Raw genomic sequence first — 9,222 nt, forward strand, 5'->3', positions numbered from 1 at the left:
TACACCTGCTTTTTTTCACTTAATGATGTGTCTGGGAGATCTTTTCATGTTAATTCTTTTAACAGAGTGTGTGAATGGACCATAATTTACTCAACCAGACCCTACTAATAAATATTTAAGCTGTTTCTTCATTGTGTCTGTAGAAATTTCTAGAAATGGGATTGACGGGTAAAGGGTACAGACATTCTTTATGTTGGTGTTTCCAGGTTTCCCCCTTGTAGGGGACACGATTAGTGCTCCGCAGTGATCTCCCTGGACCTCTTCTACTGATTTGGTGTGTGTCCCCCAACTTTTTTGTGCTCTGTTTCTCTTTTTTTCTCTTTCATTTTTTAAAAATAATTTTTAAATTACAATTTACATACAATATTATATTAGTTTCAGGTGTACAACATAAGAATTAGACATTTAAATAACTTACGATGTGATCACCCTGACACGATAGTTATTCCAGTGTTATGCTATACTTTACGTCTCCATGACTATTTTGTAACTACCAATTTGTACTTCTTAATCCCTTCTCCTTTTTCACCCATCCCCTCAACCCCCCTCCCATCTGGCCAATGTCAAAATATTCTCTGTATCTGAGTGTGTTTCTGTTTTATTTTGTCATTTATTTTGTTATTCAAATCCCGTGTGTAAGTGAGATCATGTGGCACTTGTCTTCCTCGGTCTGACTTACTCCACTCAGCACAATACCCTCTAGGTCCATTCATGTTGCTGCAGATGGCAAGATTCCATTCCTTTTTATGGCTGAGTAATATTCCATTGCCTGTATGTACCACCTCTTCTTTATCCATTCATCCATTGACGGACACCCAGGTTGCCTCCATATCTTAACTATTGCAAATAATGCTGCAGTAAACGTATGGATGAATGTGTCCTTTTGAAGTAGTGTTTTGAGTTTCTTTGGATAAATATCCAGAAGTGAGATTACTGGGCCCTTCTTAGTCCGTTAAGCCTTTGTTTTAAAATCGATTTTGTCTGGTATAAGTATTGTTACCCTAGCTTTTTTGTTTGTTTCAATTTTCATGAAATATCTTTTCGTCCCTTTACTTTCAGGCTGTGTGTGTCTTTTGATCTGAAGTGAGTCTCTTGTAGGCAGTATCTCATGATCGAGGGGAAGCAAGCTGCCATGTTATGAGCAGCCTTGCAGAGTGGTCCATGTGGCAGGGAACTAATATCTGGCTGCCTGCCAGTGAGGACCTGGGGCTTATCAACACTCACAAGAGTGAGTTTAGAAGCAGCTCCTCCCTCAGTCAAGCCTTGAGTTGACTGCAGCTCTGGCCAACACCTTGACTGCATTCTCTTGAGAGACCCTGAGCCAGGCCATCCAGCTAAGCCACTGCTGGATTCCCAACCCACGGAAATCGTGAGCTAATGAATGTTGATAGTTGCAGATTCTAAGTTTGGGGAAGTTTGATACATAGCAATAAGTAACCAATACATGCATCTTCCTTGGCTTCCTCTTCTTCCCTGCCCTGCTTCCCCCACTCCTAACTCAGTCTTCCTGGGTTGCACCCCCTTAATAAATCACATGCACGGGAAATCTTTGTCTGCTTTGGGGAACCTACCCACCCACCTTGATAGGGTTTGTGCGATGTATACTGATGACATTTGGAGGGATGAGGGGCTTCACTAGTACCCTGTGCTATCAAACTTTTAAAGTCAAATATAATCTTGAATTGGACATGCCAGGATAACTCTGATTCCAAAGAGAATTACACAGTGAGGTTTGCATTTCAGACACTATCACATTGACCCACTTGCCCCTCCTTTAGCATTCCCTATAAATTTCTATCTTTTTGCCTTTACTTATGCTTGGCCTTCCCCTCATGTCGCCTGTCCATATCTCTGTCCTTCCCTTAAGATCTAGGTTCCAAATATCCCTCCACTGCCATAAAGCATCTCCTGACTGCTCTTCCCAGAAGTGATGCTGAAGGGAGGCCCCTCAATTCCCTCAGCTCCGTGTGTCTCTTTCTCATGGCTGTTCTGATGGCTGTTACTCAACTTATTATTATTTCTGCTCAAGTATTATCTTCTTGCATGCACTAAGAGCCCTTTACAGGCCAGGATCCACTCCCCAGGAGAGTGCTTGGTACAGAGAAATGGAGACATTCTTTGTGAATGAATGCCTGGCCCAGGTGCTGTTCAGAGAGCCACCTGACTCCCTCCCCTCTGTTTCCCCCAAGTCCTGTTGATTTCCCTCCTTGGCTCTAGTTCGGACTCACCACTAGTGACAGTTAAGGTCTTTCACCCCTGCTTCCCCATCTCCACGCATTTCTTGCTGTTCCTGCTGCCGCTACCCTCTATTTTAGCCATGCAGAGCTATTCATAGTTCTCTATAAACGATCCTAGTTACCATTTTCGGAACCATTTTCCAAGGCCCTGTGCTAAGTATTTTCTATTTTCATGATTCCTGTACAGGAAGAATCATTACTGGCCCCATTTTACAGGCAAGAAAACCCAGGCATGGAGACGCTAAGTTCACACGGCTGGTGAGTGGCAGAGACAGATGCTCTTGGTGTCCTGCTCCACCTTCGACTTGCCCCATGGGTCACCTGTAGACAGATCCTGGACATGCCAAGGGCGTTCTGTGGCCTGCTGCAGTGTGCTGAGCCCACAGGGGCGGGCAGGATGTGCAGGGAGTTAAAACCCCAGGGGCAGCACTCAATCAACGAGGGCAGGATTCCAGCCTCCTTGCCCCTCAGGGGACAATTCTGCCACCTAATCTGCACACTCTCTAGAAGATCCCCAGTGGGATTGAGCTCTAGTTGATCAACAGCAGCTGCCCACTCATGAACATATCTGTCTTGTCTTCCTACCCTTACTGGTCTCACATCTCTGCTCCCTCACCGTGCTGGGATTACCTCCCAGATACACTGCGGGCACCCAAATCCTCATCTTACGATCTGCTTTGAGGAAAACTCAGCAGCAGAATGGGATTTGCACTCAGCCTGGGGCAACACTGCTGCCCACACAGGGCTGGTTGTTCTACATTTCCATGCCCTTGCTGCTCCCTGCCCTTAAGCCCCCTGGAATATGCCCTCCATCCCTGCTCACCTCGCCTTCATTAAAAGGACCCAGATTAGATAGATTTTTATAAGAACATTTGTCTGACGCCCTCTTTCCCAGTTACAATTGGCCATTGCCTTCAGTATTTCAGCAGACAGACTTCTCCCCCAGCCTCTATAATACCCCAGCACACTTGTTTGTGGGCTTCTGGCTCCTCGCCCACCCTGGGAGGGATGGTATCTTATTTGCCGTGGAAACCCCTGAGGTCTACCTAGGACTAAGTAACAGAGCAAGTGCTGATCCATGTTTAAACTGACTGCGGTTCCACACGCAGACGCCTCTTCTTCCTCTGCCTCTCTCACCGCTTTCCACCTCCAGCCATTTCACATCATTTCAAAGGGGACAGACCATTGTTTCCATCTCTTTGACTTCCTGTTTGGGTACCCCACCATCTGTCTCATGGTGCCTCAACCTCTCCCTCTCTGACACATGGTCTCTCTCTCTGCAGACTTCTATCACACTTCATTATACTAATTTATTTTCCTATCAGCCTCCCCGACTGGACCGTGAGTCCTTTGAGGCCCCCACGTATCTTGTTTATCACTATATCCACACTGCGCCCCTTGCACAGTACCTATTGTGCTAATAAATGTTTGTTAAATGGATGAATGAATTAATTACTTAAGACACATATCCCCAGGTCCCCAAATGGAAGGATCCAGGAACTGGAATAAACTACTTAGGACTCTTTGGGTTGTGAAAGACATATATCTCAAGCTGCCACAAGTAAAAGAAGGAATTTACTGGCCTAATCACTAGGATGCCTGAGTGGACTTCAGGCATGGCTGGATCCAGAAACCGAGTAAGGTCAGCTGCTAATTCTCACTTATTTTTTCTCTCTCTCCCTCACCACTCTTTGTCTTTCTCTCAGCTTCTCTGTAGCTCTCTCTTTATGTTGACTCTGCTCCTCTTGGAGTTTTGACCACATTCTCCACTCTCACGGGCAAGTACAGTCACAAGACTTAGTCACTTCTTTATTTCAGCCTCAATTTCATCTGTAAAACAAAGAGGCAACTCAACCTGATGATATCTAAGCCTCCTTTATAGCTTTATAGTCTTAAAGGGCATTCAAGATAACTTTTCCATTTTCTAGCTAGAAACAACTTCCCAGAGAAGCAAATGATTTGCTCATGCTTATCCAACAATTTAGGGATAGGGCTGGCACCATAGCCTAAGTCTCTGACCTTCATGGAAAAGAGAACAATGTCATTTTGGACACAGAAAACATAGGCCAGAGAGCAGTGCCTTAATATTGACTCAGTTACTCACTTTCTCTCTAACTTCTCCCTGGCCTGTCCAATGCCAAGACACTTGGGCCATGAAAGGATTTATGTCAAGTGCTTATACCTCTGCTAATCCAGACCTGGATTTGAAAATCAGTTCCACCACTGGCAGCTCTGACCCTGTCAAGTCATTTCTTGTGCCCTGGAAAGAGTCTTGAGGGCCCTCTGCTCCTTTCCTCTGGGAAATGAGGACTCCAGGGGGGAAGGAGAACAGAGCTTTCAGCATAAGGCCTGGCATGAGGCAGCAAAGAGACTCATCCTGGTTTGCCTGGGACTATCCTTGTTTTAAAACTTAGAGTCTCACATCTCAGGAACCTCTTGGTCCCAGGCAGACTGAACAGGTGGTAACCTTATCGGGCAGGCACCTATATCTGGGAGCAGGGAGGAAGGAGTGTCCTCAGAAGATCCCATAGATCAGGCCCAAACAAGCTAGCTCTCCCAAAGAGATGGACATCTTGGCCAAGGCAATGCGGGGAGCATCTATCTTTCTGGGTCTCTGGGCCCTTTATGGTTCAGAGCAATTTGCATAGAAATGAGGCCCAGAGGCTGTAGCCACCTCCCGCACTTTCTTTCCTAGCTTCCCAGACATTCAGGAGCTCTCTGAAACTCAGACTCTAAGAACATGTAGTTGGAAATGACCTTGACCCTCACCCAACTTCACTGGGCACTCTCCCACTGTACAGATGGCAAAACCAAGGTCTAGAGAGGGGGCACAACTGGTTCAAATCTCAAGGTGGGCTGTCTTCAGAATGGCTGGCTTTGCAGATGTGCTCCTGGATGCTTTCAGTGAAAATTCACGGTTTACACCCATGCTGAGGGTAGGAGCTGAGAGAGACTGGTGAATGATATCAGTATGGCACGGGGAATGAGCACAGGCTCAAAGTCCAGCTCTCCAAGCAACAGACTTGCTGAATAACCCACCTGAGCCTATGTGATCCATCTGTGAAATAAAGGTGATCAACTTGGTTGGTTTGCCCCAGGAGCTGCGGCTTAGGCGTAACAGAGAGCACTGAGTAGCCTTAGTCTCTATGTAGCTTGCAGAGCGGAAAGAACCTTCGAAGCCTGCTTTAGTGTTTCTGAAATCTTGGCACTCCTGGATCACCCTTTAGGTACAACCTACACTATTAGTTGCTTAATATTTTTCTTTAAAATAACTTGCTTGTAAAAAAACTTAAATAAAATCATTTTAAAGGAATATGTCACATCACTAGCTATGGACTAGTTATATATATTTCGAAGGCTTTTAAAAGTAAATTCAAAACTATTCAAGTAAAAGGTTTGATCCCAAAACACACAAGCAGCATGCACATAGTATGCACGTAGTACTTTGTTAAACTCTGAGCTCACCTAATCTCTGCCCCGACCACGTCCCCTTGTAAGCCGAGGTCCAGAGAGGGGCAAGGACAGAGCTGAAGTCATGCAGAGAGTTGGCAGCAGAGCGAGGGCTGGAGCCCAGAATCCAGACCATCCCACTGTTCCCACTACTCTGGGCATGAGCTGGTGTCTGAAAGAGCCAGGCTTTTCCTGCCTCTAGGCATTTACATAGTCTGTGCCTTCACCTGGAATCCCCCGGGCTAATTCTGGTTCATCCCTCAAGGCTCAAAGAGTCACGTTCTCTGGAGCATCCCTCGCCTATTTGAGTATCTCTCTCTCTCACTGACACAGGGAGAACCTCAAAGGCAGGGCCAGGTCTGATTCATCTCTGCCCAGAATGTGCATCCTGAAATTGGACACCCAAGAGGCCCTGAGCAGTGTTGGTTAATTAGGGGAGGCTGAGGATAGTGGGGCCCAGAGGGACAGGGCTCAGTCCTGTTCGGACCCCAAAAGAGACATGGCCAACAGACCTGCTGCTTGTCCCAGGTGATGATATAGTTCAGCCAGGGCCCCCATCACTCCACCAGATACATTTCAGTGGCTGAGAAAGAAGTTCAAGGGCTCATCTGGATCCGTTGCTTAGCAACAGGAGGCTGTAAATGACATCGCTCCCGACACTTTAACTAACCCCTCCATGACAAGCAGAGGATAATGAAGGCAAAGGCAGACAGCGGGACAGAATTAAGAACCAGACCCAGGAATGAGCAGAGACCAGTGCTAGGGAAAGTGGGAGCCTGCAGCAGGTAGGTATGGGTCTGGAGATGTCTCTGGGACACTCGGGACCTATTCTGTTCCGAGGAGCCTTGTTCCGGAGCTCTGGGCGTGTTTGCCAGCCTTAAAAGCTTGGTCCCTAATAGCAGGTGTTTCCAGGGCACTATACCTGTAATTCCAACAGTCGCCACTAGAAGGATAGCAGCAACTCGAAGGGTAACCAATTCAGAGCAGAAGTAACTTTTTTTTTTAACTTTTTAGTTAATTTTTTTTTTTTTTTATGAGAGGCAGCCCTTGGTTGACGTCGCAGATTGCAAGGAACTTATCAGCTTATAGTCCCTTATTTTTTATTTTTTATGTCTACAGCACCTGGTCTTCCTAGGTGGTCTCCCATCTAAGTACTAACCAGACTCGACCCTGCTTAGCTTCCGAGATCAAATGGGATCGGGCTTGTTCAGGGTGGCATGGCCATAGACCATAGGTAACTCTTTATAGACCTTTTATAGAATCTCCGAGTTGGTAGGGAACCTAGATTGGTGGGGGAGGGGAGTTTTGGGAGGGGGAGTGGTAGCATTTATTAAACACAACTTTACTTTTGTTAATTCATGACATCTTCACAATGTCATGATTTAGGGAGGTATTTTCATTTTACAGATGAAGAAACTGAAAGCCATTTATTCAGTAAATACGTATTGAGCAACTCCTACGGGCCAGCCACTGTTCTAGGCTCTGTGTTTGCAGCAGTGAGCAAGACAGAAAAAATTCCTGCCTTCATGGAGCTGGCATTCTAATCAAGGGGGTAGCTAATAAACAAGAAAATAATTAAAATGTATGCCATATCAGATGGTAAAAAGGGTTATGAAGAAAAACAAAGCAGGAATGGGGATAAGAGCTCCAGGGGGAGCAAATAAATTGAGTAGTCAGAAAAGGTCTTTCTGAGGGGTGTTGGAGCAAAAACTCAAAAGAAGCGAGGAGCAAGCCACACGAATATTCAGAGGAAGTGCATCCCAGGCGAAGATCCTGGGGTGGGAGTGAGGTCGGCATGTATCAGTTTTGGTAAGGAGGCCAGTGTGGCTGCAGCGGGGAGGAAAGGAGAAAGACACGAAGGTGGTGGGGCCATATCATACAGGGCCCTGGAGGCATCATGGGAACTGGGAGCAGTCTCGTAAGCTGTTGGGTAGACAGGTTGGAGTTCATCTGCCTCAACTGACCAAGAACAAACATCCAAATAAGCCTCAACTCACAGATGGACATGAGCTGCCCAGGAGAGATGGCCTCAGGCTGGGACAATCAGGGAAGGTTTTATGGAGGAGATGAGAGTGAGGCTGGGCCTTGAATGATAGGATTTGAGGAAGGGAGGGAGGGCATACCAGGCGGCATAAATAAGTTATAGAAGTGGGAATAAGCATGTTGCATGCCTGAGATGACAGAATGTGTCTGTGTGCATGTGAGTGTGTGTGTGTGTGTGTGTGTGTGTGTGTGTGTGTGTGTGTCTAAAGATAAGGCTGGAACAACCTAAATGTCCATCAACGTGAAGAATAGATAAATAAAGCATGGAGTATTCATCCAGGGGACCAATATACAGTGGTGGAAATGAATGAAATAGAGCTGCGGGGAAGAAGCTCACAACATAATATTGAGTGAAAAACAAGTAGGTTGCAGAAAGATACACAGAGGATGATGCTGTTTATATAAAGTCTAAAGGCATATAAACAATACTGTTTGAGCATACACACCAGAGTAAAAAGTTTAAAAGTGCACATGAAAATGGAAAACAGCCAATTTGGGATGGTGCTTACCTCTGGGTAAGCAGAAGAGGAGGGATGGGGTCCAGGAGGAAAACTCAGGGGACCTCAAAGGTCCATAACGTTCTGTTGTTTAAGTACACACGGGGCCCATGGGCATTTGCTACATAATTTACAATATATTTTGTATGGTCAAGATCATATCTGACAATGAGTGGCTGAGAAGGTAAAGTAGACTTGGTGGTCTGTTAGGCTTGAATTTACATCACAGCTTCCTAGCAGTGTGGCTATGGGCAGGGATGTCACTTTTGAGTCTCTTTAGATCTGTAAAATGGGCATAAAGAATTCTTATTTCATGTTCTTGCTCTTTCTCCCTCCTTTCTTCCTTCCTTCCTTCCTTCCTTCCTTCCCTTCCTTCCTTCCTTCCTTCCCTTCCCTTCCTTCCTTCCTTCCTCCTCCTCCCTCCTCCTCCCTCTTTCCTTTGCTTTCTTCCCTCCAACAAATATTTATTGAATGTCTACTGTGTAGAAGGTCCTGTACAAGGTACTAGAGATAAGGTCCCTCATGGACCTACTTACAGTCTTCAGAGAGACAGACATGAATCAAATCAGTAAATTCATACACAGTTGCAAACAATGATAAGAGATATGAGGAAATAAATAAGCTTCAGAGCGTATCCAGAGACTCGGATAGGGTGGTCAGGTCTCAGAGGAGATCTGAAGGTGTTGGTCTTGGAAGGGATAGGGAGAGAGAGGAAATAGCATGGGAAAAGCCACTCACTCTTTGCTCCAGTCATGCCTTATTGTTTCTAGTCTCCTTATCGCAGTGTGCCTGTTCATGCCTCTGGGCCTTTGCACCTGCTATGCCACCTGTTTACAAAGCCTGCCACTGCTTTGTGAATTCCTATGTATGTGTGTGTTTTGTTTTTAACTAACATTCATTGAGCTCTTACTGTATGCCAGACACCATGCTAATCTCTTTAGTCTTCCTGGCAATACCATGAGGTAAGCATTATCATCACGTCAGTTTTAATGATA

The 9,222-nt window shown here is 45.7% G+C and overlaps 1 non-coding gene across 1 annotated transcript; it reads right to left on the reverse strand.

Annotated features, from left to right (window-relative positions):
- Positions 1-6,797: 6,797 nt before the first annotated feature.
- LOC120604203 (5S ribosomal RNA) lies at positions 6,798-6,916 on the reverse strand. Its single transcript, XR_005653266.1, has one exon. It is a non-coding gene; the product is annotated as a 5S ribosomal RNA (ribosomal RNA).
- Positions 6,917-9,222: the final 2,306 nt, after the last annotated feature.

This window comes from Pteropus medius, unplaced genomic scaffold, assembly GCF_902729225.1.
Source record: "Pteropus medius unplaced genomic scaffold, Ma_sr-lr_union100, whole genome shotgun sequence".
Taxonomy (NCBI): domain Eukaryota; kingdom Metazoa; phylum Chordata; class Mammalia; order Chiroptera; family Pteropodidae; genus Pteropus; species Pteropus medius.